Below are 11982 nucleotides of genomic sequence, written 5' to 3'. Positions count from 1 at the left end.
ATTAAAAATGGGCAAAAGACATGGGCAGACACTTTACTGAAGAGGAAATACAAATGGCACAAAAACATATGAAAAAAATGCTCAACTTCACTGGCTATTAGGGAAATGCAAAACAAAACCACAATGAATATCATCTCACACCTACCAGAATGGCCATTGTCCAAAAAACAGAAAATTGCAAGTGCTGGGGGAGGATGTGGAGAAAGAGGGACACTTATTCACTGTTGGTGGGAATTTAGAATGGTGCAACCACTCTGCAAGACAGTGTGGAGGTTCCTCAGGAAGCTAAGTGTAGATTTGCCATAAGGCCTAGCTCTTCCATTACTAGGTATATAATCAGAGGAACTGATAGCTAAGACACAAATGGACATTTGTAAACCAATGTTTATCATGGCATTATTCATGATAGGCAAGAGATGGAAACAACCCAAATGTACATCAAGGGGTGAGTGGATAAACAAACTGTGGTACACATACATGATGGAATACTATGCAGCTGTAAGACAGAATAAAGACATGGAACATATAATAATGTGGATGAACTTTGAGTTCATTACGTTGAGCAAAGGTAGCCAGAAACAAGAGGACAAATACCTTATGGTCTCATCAATATGAGCTAACATTAATGAGCAAACTTTCAGAGTTCAATGCTGAGAACACAGGCTACCAGGAGATAGAAAGTGGATAGAAATCAGGCATTTGATGAAGAAGGACTACAGAATGTTCAGCAGGATTGACTGTATAAATCCAAAAATAACATAAATGGGCTAGGTGCATAAATGACACCTGAGATAAAGACAGAAGATAAAGACTGAGACTGTTTAACTTAGCAAAAACTGGATTGGTCAAAGATTGTGATAAATGTGTAAATATAAAACTGTTCTTGAATGTGGGAGAACAAGTGAATATCACCTGTGCAGAGTGTTGGAAAAGGGATGGTATTGGGAAAAAATATAATCAAAGCAAGCTAGATTCTATGGTCAACAGTAACATTGTAATATGCTTCCATTAAATGTAACAAAGGCAATATGCCAAAGCTAAATGTGTATGAGAGGGGGATATAATGGAGTGATATGGGATTCTTTATAGTGGTGTTGTTGTCCGACCCTACTATTATATTGTATTTTATATTTCTTCTTATTATCTTTTTTATTATTCATTTAAAACTGTTTTTTCATAGTAATCAATATGTTCAAGTGCTGACAGTGGTGATAAATGCACAACTGCATGATGAGACCATGAACAACTGGTTGTACAGTGTGGATAATTATATGGTATGTGAATATAGCTCTATGAAAAATTGAAGAAGGTGGAACACAACCTAACTCATTTTATGACGCCAACATCACTCTAATACCAAAACCAGATAACAATGCTATAAGAAAGACTGAAGAGCAATCTCCCTAATGAATACAGATGCAAAAATTCTCAACAAAATACTTACAAATCAAATTCAAATACACATTAAAAAAATATACCCCCTGACCAAGTGGGATTCATCCCAGGCATGCAAGGGTGCTTCAACATAAGAAAATCAATCAACATAATGCAACAAATTAAATCAAAAGGAAAAAATCATGTGATCATCTCAATAGATGCTGAAAAAGCATTCATCAAAATACAGCATCCTTTTTTGATAAAACCATTTCAAAAGCTAGCAATTGTAGGAAACTTCCCCAATATGATAAAGGACATATATGAAAAACCCACAGCCAGTATAGTACTCAATGGTGAGAGACTGAAAACCTTCACTCTAAATTCAGGAAAGAGACAAGGATGCCTGCTGTCACCAATATTATTCAACATTGTGTTAGAAGTGCTATTCATAGCAATTTGGCAAGGCAAAGAAATAAAAGGCATCCAAATTGGAAAGGAAGAAGCAAAACTCTCATTATTTGCATGTGATATGATCTTATAGTTGGAAAACCCCAAGAAATCAAAGACAAACCTACTTGACAAAACAAATTTAGCAAAGTGGTAGGATATAAGATTAATGCACATAAGTCACTAATGCTCCTATACAGTGGAAATAACATAACTGAAGAGACACTAAAGAAAAAGATTCAATTCTCAATAGTAACTAAAAATTAATTGCCTAGGAACAAACTTAACCAAGTATATAAAAATCTCTACACAAGAAATTACATAACTCTACTAAAAGAAGCAAATGGGGTCCTAAAGATATGGAGAGATATTCCATGTTCATGGATAGATAGGCTAAACATTGTTAAGATGTCAATCTTATCTGAACTAATCTACAGATTCAACGCAATTCCCTTCAAAATTCCAACAATCTAGTTTGCAGACTTAGAAAAGCTAGTCATCAAATTTATTTGGAAGGTAAAGATGACTTGAATTGCTAAAACCTTCTAAAAAAGAAAAACGGAGTGGGAGGACTTACACTGCCTGACTTTGAAGCTTACTCTAAAGCCAAAGTTGTCAATACAGCATGGTATTGGCAGAAAAATAGACACATTGATCAATGGAATCAAATTGAGAATTTAGAGATAGACCCCAAGATTTGAATGATTTTTGATAAGGTTCCAAAGTCCACTGAACAGGGACAAAGCCTCTTCAACAAATGGGGCTGGAAGAACTGGATATCTATATCCAAAAGAATGAAAGAGGCCTCCTACCTCACACCCTATGTAAAAATTAACTCAATATTGATCAAAGATCTCACTATAAGGGACAGTAGCACAAAACTCCTAGAAGATAATGTAGGGAAACATCTTCAAGATCTAGTGTTAGGAGGTTGCTTCTTAGACCTTACACCTAAAACACAAGCAACAAAAGAAAAAGTAAATAAATGGGATCTCCTAAGAGTACCTCAAAGGAATTTTCAAAAAGGCAATGAGGCAGCCAACTCAGTGGGAGAAAATATTTAGAAACCATGTACCTGATAAGGGACTGATATCTTGTATATATAAAGTAACCTTACAACTCAATGACAATAGTACAAACAGCCCAAATATAAAATGGGCAAAAGATATAAAAAGACATTTCTCTGAAGAAGAAATACAAAGGGCTAAAAAACACATGAAATAATGTTCATCTTCAATAGCTATGAGGGAGATGCAAATGAAGACCACAATGAGGTATCATCTCACACCAATAAGAATGGCTGCCATTAAACAATCAGGAAACTAAAAAAGCTGGAGAGGATTTGGAGAAAGGGGAACACTTATTCATTGCTGGTGGGACTGTATTACTGGTGGGAGAGTTTGGCAGTTGCTCAGAACACTATATATTCAGTTACCGTACAGTCTAGCAATTTCACTTCTCTGTATTTACTCAGAGGATCTGAAAGCAATGACATGAACAGAGATTTGTTCATAGTGTCATTGTTCACAATTGCCAAGAGATGGAAGTAACCTAAATGTCCTTCATCAGACGAGTGGATAAACAAAATGTGGTACACACACATGATGGATGTGCTGGTTTAGCTATGTGCTGTAGCTAAGAGAGGGCAAAATGCCCCAAGACCAACATTTTGGAGAATGCCATTTTGAAACACAACCTTGGAGCAGGCAGATGCCAGCCATGTGCCTTCTGAGCAAACAGGTTTTCTGGACACAATGGCCTTTCTCCTGTGAAGGTACATGTTGTTGATGCCTTACCTTGAAAACTTTATGACCTTAAGACTGTAACTTTGTAACCTAATAAACCCCCTTTATAAAAGCCAATCCATTTCTTGTGTTTTGCAAAAGGGCAGCATTAGCAAACCTGAACAGATTTATGGAATACTATGCAGCAGTAAGAAGGAACAAGGTCATGAAACATATGACAATATAGATGAATTTTGAAGATGTAATGCTGAATGAAATAAGCCAGGCACAAAAGGTGAGATACTGTATGTTACCACTAATGTGAACTCTGAAAAATGTAAAATAATTGTCTTGTGCAGTAGAATATAGGGGACCTAGAGATAAACAACAGCTAGTGAACGATGAACAATAATCTCATAAGAACAGACAAGATATTGTGGGTGATCTTAACAATATGGGAATGCTCAAGCATGACTATGGTTCATTAATTTTCTTTTGGTATGGTAGGAACATATTGGAAGGAATGAAGTTATTTCAGGATATTTGCTTTTCCCATTACTTTGCTTTGTTTTGTTTGGAAATGATTTTTATTTGATAAATAAAGTTAAAAAATAAAATAATGAGTTTAATAAAACATATCAAGGTGCCTGGGAGCTAATTGTTAGTGAATGTTAGTTTTCCCCTTTCTTAATGACAATTCAAGAGCTGTCTCTTGTTAATTCTACTTCTGACACTTTGAGTTCATTATATCCTTGTATTTTTAACACTGTCTTACTTATGCCTCCTGTCCCTAAACCGGCCATATTTATGCTATCTAAAAGTACCTAGGTAACAAGGGGAAAAATCAGTCAACCAAATCATCAATTGATTTAATGGAGTGATCTAGTGATTTGCCAAATTATTATTTTTTATCTTGACTAATTTGGCTCTGTACTAAAATCCTCTAAGAGGCTGTTTGATTTTTCTTGGGTATATGCTAAACTATCACTGTTATAAGGCATCATAAAATGAGTGAACACTTCTAAGAAATGAATTTGTGCAACAACTAAGGTTTGTTTAGAAGATGAAAAATACATACCCTAAATAGAAGGATTTTTTAATTCTAAAACTCTGTTACATTGGCCACTTTGACTGAACATGTTTTCCTGGCATTCAGTTGCAGACTAACAAATACTACATTTTCAAGAGTAAAAAAAATATGTTAAGTAAAACAATTATTAAGCACCTAGTATAGGGAAGAAACTGTGGGGGCTCCCAAAAGTTTTTAGGAGCTTTGCAATTGTTGAGGCAGTTTTCTTAAATTTGACTCTGGTGTTCTCACCAGCAACCCCAATTTGGAAGAATCACCAAGTGGGATGTTTTTGAGTGACCCCAGAAATCTTATCCAAGATCTAGTGCTGTAACCCAAAATTCTGATTAAATTCATGCTTAGAGCACCAGTCAAATTCATCTTTGATTGGCCTATCCAGATTTCATTTGAAAAAACATACAAAGAAGCCATTCTCATTTCACCAAATATTCAAATTTTGTGTCTTTTTACAAAATAAAATTGCACTTTTATTTGTGTAAGGTTGTGTGGGCCACTGTAACCTTTCATGGTTTAGGACTTTAATTCAATCATGCCCTCAAATCTTTTATTGATGACACAACTGTGATCTGTGTAGCTAGTCACTGAATGGGGTTGGATCCAGAAGAGGGTCTTACAACAAAGTTAGCTTGAATTGAGAAGGACCATTTGTAAGTAATCTCACCCAAGGCTGACCTTTGCATTAGTACAAAAACTATTCAATTACTAAATTCTAAATTTCTGTTCACTTTTTAACTGGCATAAAATAGCAGCTTGGGAAAGGTTAGAAGGTTGAATGTTGATTGATTGCTTCAGGGGGCTGTTCTGCCAGAGACTTTAGAAGGGCTGTCTGCCTCCTGACCCTGTGCTTTGTTGCCAAGGCTGGCTAACCATTGTTCAGGGAATTAGCCCCTTCAAATATCCTTGAAAGGGCTTTTCTCTTTGGAAAGAATATCTTGCAACCCCTCATAATTTTATGTTCCCTTAGATGCTAATTGGTTTGCAAGTCTGATGGGTTTACAAAAGTTAGCCAACATTTGAAGTTGCGATTGACATATTCAAGTATCCAATTAGTTATACATCTGTAGTTGAGGCTTTGTTTAAATAATTCCAATTTCATATTATACAGTGAGGGTTGAATTTAGCCATTTTTGAGACGGATGTTAATTGTATGTAACAGATTTCAGTCACTGGGAGAGAAAAAAGGCACTTTAGGAGGCAGAAAATAGTTCAAGCTTACAAAAGGCAAAAAGTGTATTTTTACCCCTCACTTTATTGATGAGCACTTCTGTATATTTTTATGACATAGGTCTTTCTGGGCTTATGTAAAGACATTGGCAATTTTTCAAAATAATGGAACATCCTAAGGTGATCCCATGCTCAACTGGAATTAGAATTTAGGAACTGGAAATAGTTCCCAGAAACTTTCCACTATATAATAAGAAGTCACTTGTGTTAAATAGTAAACACACACATGCATGCATGTGCACACATATTTATATAGTGAAAATTTTCTCACTTCAAAATATAGCTTCCATATCTACTAGAATTTCAGTTGAGCCAACTTGTAGCACTTATTTTGTTGTTATTTCCATACTCTTGAATAAGCTTCCTTCAAGCTTGCCCATCCTTTTCCAAACTGCTGATGGCTTATTGATTCAGACTGGTATACTTGGACATGGGCAAGGTTGGCCAGCTGTATGCATATGTAGGAAGAAAAATTCATAGAATCACCCACATTCTTTTTCTCTTACCTTAATTTAGGAAAGCAAAGATTTCTACAAAAGGATAATTTCCAGAATTTTTGGAGTGTGGAGAAATGTTTCAAATTGCTTTCATATTTTAAGCACCAGTTGAAGTAATGTATCTGGGTTTCCACAGATGACAATTATTATTTAAAAGCTCAAGTAAATATATATTCTTTTAAAAAGTAAGATTCCAAAAAACAGATAAATAATGATGTGTTTCCCCTTTTCAGCTCAAACCATAAGGATGATAAAAAATAAAATAAAAAGTAAAAGGCAAATTCAGAAACTAAGAAGGAAAAAAAAACATAATAGAAAGTTTAAAACCAAAGAAAATCTCTTGAAATGAGCAATTTTCTAATAATAGGAATATCTCCTTAAATATGGAGAACTCTCTATTAGTGGTGCTCAATTTATTTTAGCAATTTTATTTAATAGTTATTGTCACTGATTTGAGCAAAATCACTCATAACTAATAAAAAAACATTGCAAAAACCTTGAAAACTTTTGAAGCCATGAGTCATCTTTATGTATAGTATAAAACATTGAAGTGTTCACACATGAACTAATCAAATGGAAATACTGTGAAGATTAGGGTAATAGCCCATCCTCTGCTCATGTTACTTTTGATGGAAAAAGTTTGAATGACAAGAACAGCAGTCTCTTGATTCCTTGTCAGGAAATCACAATTCACATCATTATGAATATATTAATTATGTAGTTTGGGACATAAAAGAAACCTAGGCTCAATTTTGAAGAGCTGTCACAGACCTTTGGTCAGTTTGTTGAACTAGACAATATTTTGATTTTGGCTCTTTGGATAATAATTCACATATATATTTAACAAATATATTCACAATGGAGAATTTGAGTTTGTATTGGGGTTGGAAGGTGGAAGATAGATCTGCATATGATTAATGAATCAGAGTAGTTAATGTTGGAGAAGGACCACAAAAAAGTAGGGAGAGAAGAGCTATTCATCACTGATTATTCAATTAAGTGGTTAGAGTTCTACAATTAGACTTCATTGTATATACACATTAGAAACCTTGTTGGAAAACTCCCTTAAGATCCATGTTTGCTAACACCAGTAACTTATGAATTACATGTTTATTATAAGCAACAAAAATGCCTATTCCTAGAATGTGATTTTCAAATTACTTTTCATGAATGAGAATTCTTTTCTTCAATTCATTTTTACATAGTTATGTATGCAGGAACACTTGTAATTAAAGCAACTGACTCTTATTTCAAGAGTTGATTATGATATATTTAATCACATTTTAGGAGAGCACTTGTAAAATCAGCAGTTTATGTATGTTCTCCTGATTACTGTGACTGCAATTTAAGGTAAGCTACTACTAGGTGGACAGTCAGTATTTTGATATTAGGATAACCATATATCCTGGTTTGCCTGGGACAGATCTGAATCATGCCTGTTGTCACACTTGAATTTTTTTTAAAGCACTCTTAATGATATATATTCACATACCATACAATCCATTCATAATGTACAATCAATGGCTTTTAGTGAATTCCCAGAGTTGTGCATTCATTACCACCATCAGTATCAGAAGATTTTCATTAGTCCAAGAAGAAAAACCCCATACCCCTTAGCAGTCACTTCACAATCCCTCTATCATTCCTCAGCCCCACATAACCACTAATCTACTTCTGTCTCTATAGATTAATTTATATATTTTTTCCAGAATGTCATTTCCCTTCAGTTTATTTATGACAAACATTTAGCTTGTTTCCTTTTTACAGCACTTGCAATGCTGCAGCAAACATTTTTATACAAGTTTTTCTGTATATTTTCAAATATTTGTACAAGATAGATTCCTAAAAGTAGAATGTCTTAAATTATAGGTATTTGTTAGTGTTTAATAATAGCTTCAATGATATCTAATTCACATGCCATTCAATTCACCCATATAGTGTTCAATTAAGTGGATTTTGGTGTATTATTAGAGTTGTGCAGCCATCATCTGAATCTATTTTAGAACATTTTCATCACTCCAAAAAAGACACCCATTACCATTAAGCAGCCACTACCCATTTTCCTTCCCCACAGCAACGGGCAAACACTAATCTACTTTGTGTCTATTCAGTTTGACTCTTCTGGACATTTCATTTAAATGGAATCATAGAATATGTGGTCTTTTGTGACTGGTTCCTTCCACTTAGCATGTTTTCAAGGTACATCCATATAATAGTATGTGTTCTAGTTTGCTAATGATGCCAGACTGCAAACCACCAGAAATGGATTGGCTTTTATAAAAAGGGGATTTATTTGGCTACACATTTACAGTCTTAAAGCCATAAAGTGTCCAAGGTAATGCATCAACAATCAATAATCAGGTACCATCACTGGAGCCAATTTTGTCCAGAAAACCTCTGTTAGCTGGGAGGGCATGTGGCTGGCATCTGCTCCAGAGTTCTGGTTTCAAAATGGATTTCTCCCAGGACATTCCTCTAGGTTTCAGCTTCTCTTCAAAATGTTACTCTCAGATGCTCTTGAGGCATTTGCCCTCTCTTACCTTCTCCAGAGCAAAAGTCTGCTTTCAAAGGCCATCTCCAAAATGTCTCTGTAGACTGCAGTTCCTCCCTCAGCTCCTGTGCATTTTTCAAAATGGCCCTCTTGACTATAGCAAGCTCACTCCTTCTGTCTGAACTTTAGGGCTCCAGTCAACTAATCAAGGCCCATGCTTAATGGTGGGGTCACACATCCATGGACATTATCCAAAAGATCTCGCCCACAGTTGAGTGATCACATTTCCACAGAAACATCCAATCAAAAGTCTCCAACCCAATCAACACCAATATGTTTCCTGCCCACACAAGACTGAATCAAAGATAATGGTGTTTTAGGGGACATAATACATCAAAACCAGCAAAGTATGTATCAGCACTTCATCCTTTTTATGACTGAATAATTGTTCATTGTATGGATGTACCACATTTTGCTTACCATTCATCAGTTTAATGGAGATTTGGGTTGTTATTACTTTTTGGATATTATTAATAATGCTGCAATGAACATTTGTGCCCAAGTCTTTTTGTGGACATAATTTTTCTCTCTTGAGTATATATAACTAGGACTGATGGGTCTCATGAGTAACTGAGTGTTTAACCTTTTGAGGAACATCTGTTTTTTTTTTTTTTTTTAAATTCAGGTTGTTGAGATATATTCATATACCATACAATCATCCACAGTGTATAATCAACTGTTCACAGTGCCATCATATAGTTGTGCATTCATCACTGAAGTCAATTTTTGAACATTTTCCTCACTCAAAAAAATTAAAAGAATAAAAATAAAAGTAAAAAAGAAGACTAAAAGTATTTGACCCCCCCATACCACCCTATTTTTCATTTAATTTTTGACCCATTTTTCACTTATCTGTCCATGCCCTGAATAAAGGGAGTGTGAGCCACAAGGTTTTCACAATCACACTCTGACACACACCATGTAAGCTACATAGTAATGCAATCATTTTCAAAAATCAAGGATATTGGTTGCAGTTTGACAGTTTCAGTTATTTTCTTTTAGCTATTCCAATACACTGAAAATTTAAAAGCGATATCTATATAGCACATAAGAATGCCCTACAGAATGATGCCTCAACTCCATTTGAAATCACTCAACCACTGAAATTTTATTTTGTTTCATTTTGTCTCTCCCTATTGGTTAAGAAGATTTTCTCAATCTGACAATGTTGAAAACAGGCTAATGGTGGGAGGCATGTCACACAATGTCAGGAAGACTTAGCCCCCTGGGAGTCATGTCCTATGTAGGTGGTAGGGCAATGAGTTCACCTGCTTTGTGGGCTTAAAGAGAGAAAGGCCACATCTGAGCAACAAAGAGGTTCCCTGGGGGAGACACTTAGGCATAATTATAAGGAAGTCTAGCCTCTCCTTTGCAGGAACAAGCTTCATAATGGCAAGCCCTAAGATCAATGGCTTAGCCCACTAAACTGTCAGTTCTCAATGCTGGTGAGAACATCAGTAGTAACCCAGGTGGGGAAGTACAACATTTCCACATTTTCCCCCAGCTCCTCAAGGGGGCCCTGCAAATAATATTTTTATTCTCTACCCAAATTACTTTGGAATGTATTGGAATTTCACACTAACCTGTACAAACCTACTAGATCTCAGTTCCTATTCAAAGTTCCATGTAATTATGGTGTTTGAATAAACTGACCATACAAGTTAAATTATTTAGTGTGCTAGAGAAAATATAGATACTGCAACAAATATCTCTTTACTTTGTCTCACACAGAAGTTGAAGTTTTAAAACACAGTCAATATAATCCTTTACCTTTGGCCAGATTTGCCTTAATCCTAACCAGATCAGCTTCATTCATAACTCTAATTGAAGTCTTAACTCTTTTTCAGTTTTCTTAACAGTTGCTGTAGGAGGTAATACTGTCATTCATAGCTGCTGAGCTCTAGCTCTGAGTTTCAGGTGCCACAAAGATGCCCAAAGTTCCAGAGAATGACCAGGGTATGCACAAAGTTCAGCATCTCAGAATTTGGAGATAATCATTAAAATTCAGGAATAGATGTAACTGCTATAAGAGCTTATAATCTAGGGACCATTACAATAAGCATTTCCTTGCAACCTGTGCTCTAAGATTCAATTCTCAGGGTTTACACATAATAATTAGTCCATATTAGTGAAGCATTATAATCTTTGTCTTATCATTTCTGGCATATTTCACTCAAAATTCTGTCCTCAAGATCCACTCACCTCGTTTGTCTCACACTTCATTCTTTCTTGAAGCTGCTCAATATTCTATTGTATGTATACACCACAGCTCAGATCTTCCAAGTATGAACCCAATATGAGTTTGCAGGACATTATGTCCTATACATACTTAGCTTCTTGTGGAAACACCACACTTCTTCCAGATAGGCTGCAACTTTCTACTTCCCCAACAAGAGTGAATAGGCACATCCTACTCTCCATTTTTCTCAAGCACTAGTATCCCTCTGCTTATATTTTATCTCTTCAATTTTATAGAGAAATATACACATACTATACAATCATCCACAGGGTACTATCAATTGTTCACAGAATCATTATGTAGTTGTGCGTTCATCACCACAAGCAGCACTTGAACATATTCATTACACCAAAAATATTTTTAAAGGATGATAAAAAAGATAAAAGTAAAAAATTAAAATACTTTACAATACAACAAGGTCAGACAACACCGCCACTACCACAAATCCCATTCCCCTCCCTTATAGCCCCCTCCCATAGACATTTAGCTTTGCCATTTTTCCTTTGTTACTTTACTGGAAGCATATTACAATGTTACTCTTAAATCTTAATATAATCATTTTCATTGATTATATTTCCCCTAATCCCATCCCATTTTCAACACCTTGCAAAGTGGGCATTCATTTGTTCTCCCCCATGTAAAAGCATTTTTATATTTGCATATTTAGTCACCATCATTGAGCACTGTAGGTTTCACTAACTTACACAGTCCCAGTCTTTATCAACTGTCTTCCTTCTGGTGTCATACAAGCCCCTAGTCATCCTCTTTCAACTTTAATCACAGATATATTTATTCAGTGTATGTACAATTTTGTGCTACCATCAAGCACTATT

Source organism: Choloepus didactylus, chromosome X (assembly GCF_015220235.1).
Source record: "Choloepus didactylus isolate mChoDid1 chromosome X, mChoDid1.pri, whole genome shotgun sequence".
NCBI lineage: Eukaryota > Metazoa > Chordata > Mammalia > Pilosa > Megalonychidae > Choloepus > Choloepus didactylus.
The sequence above is the reverse complement of the archived record's forward strand: the minus strand, read 5'-3'. Positions refer to the sequence as shown.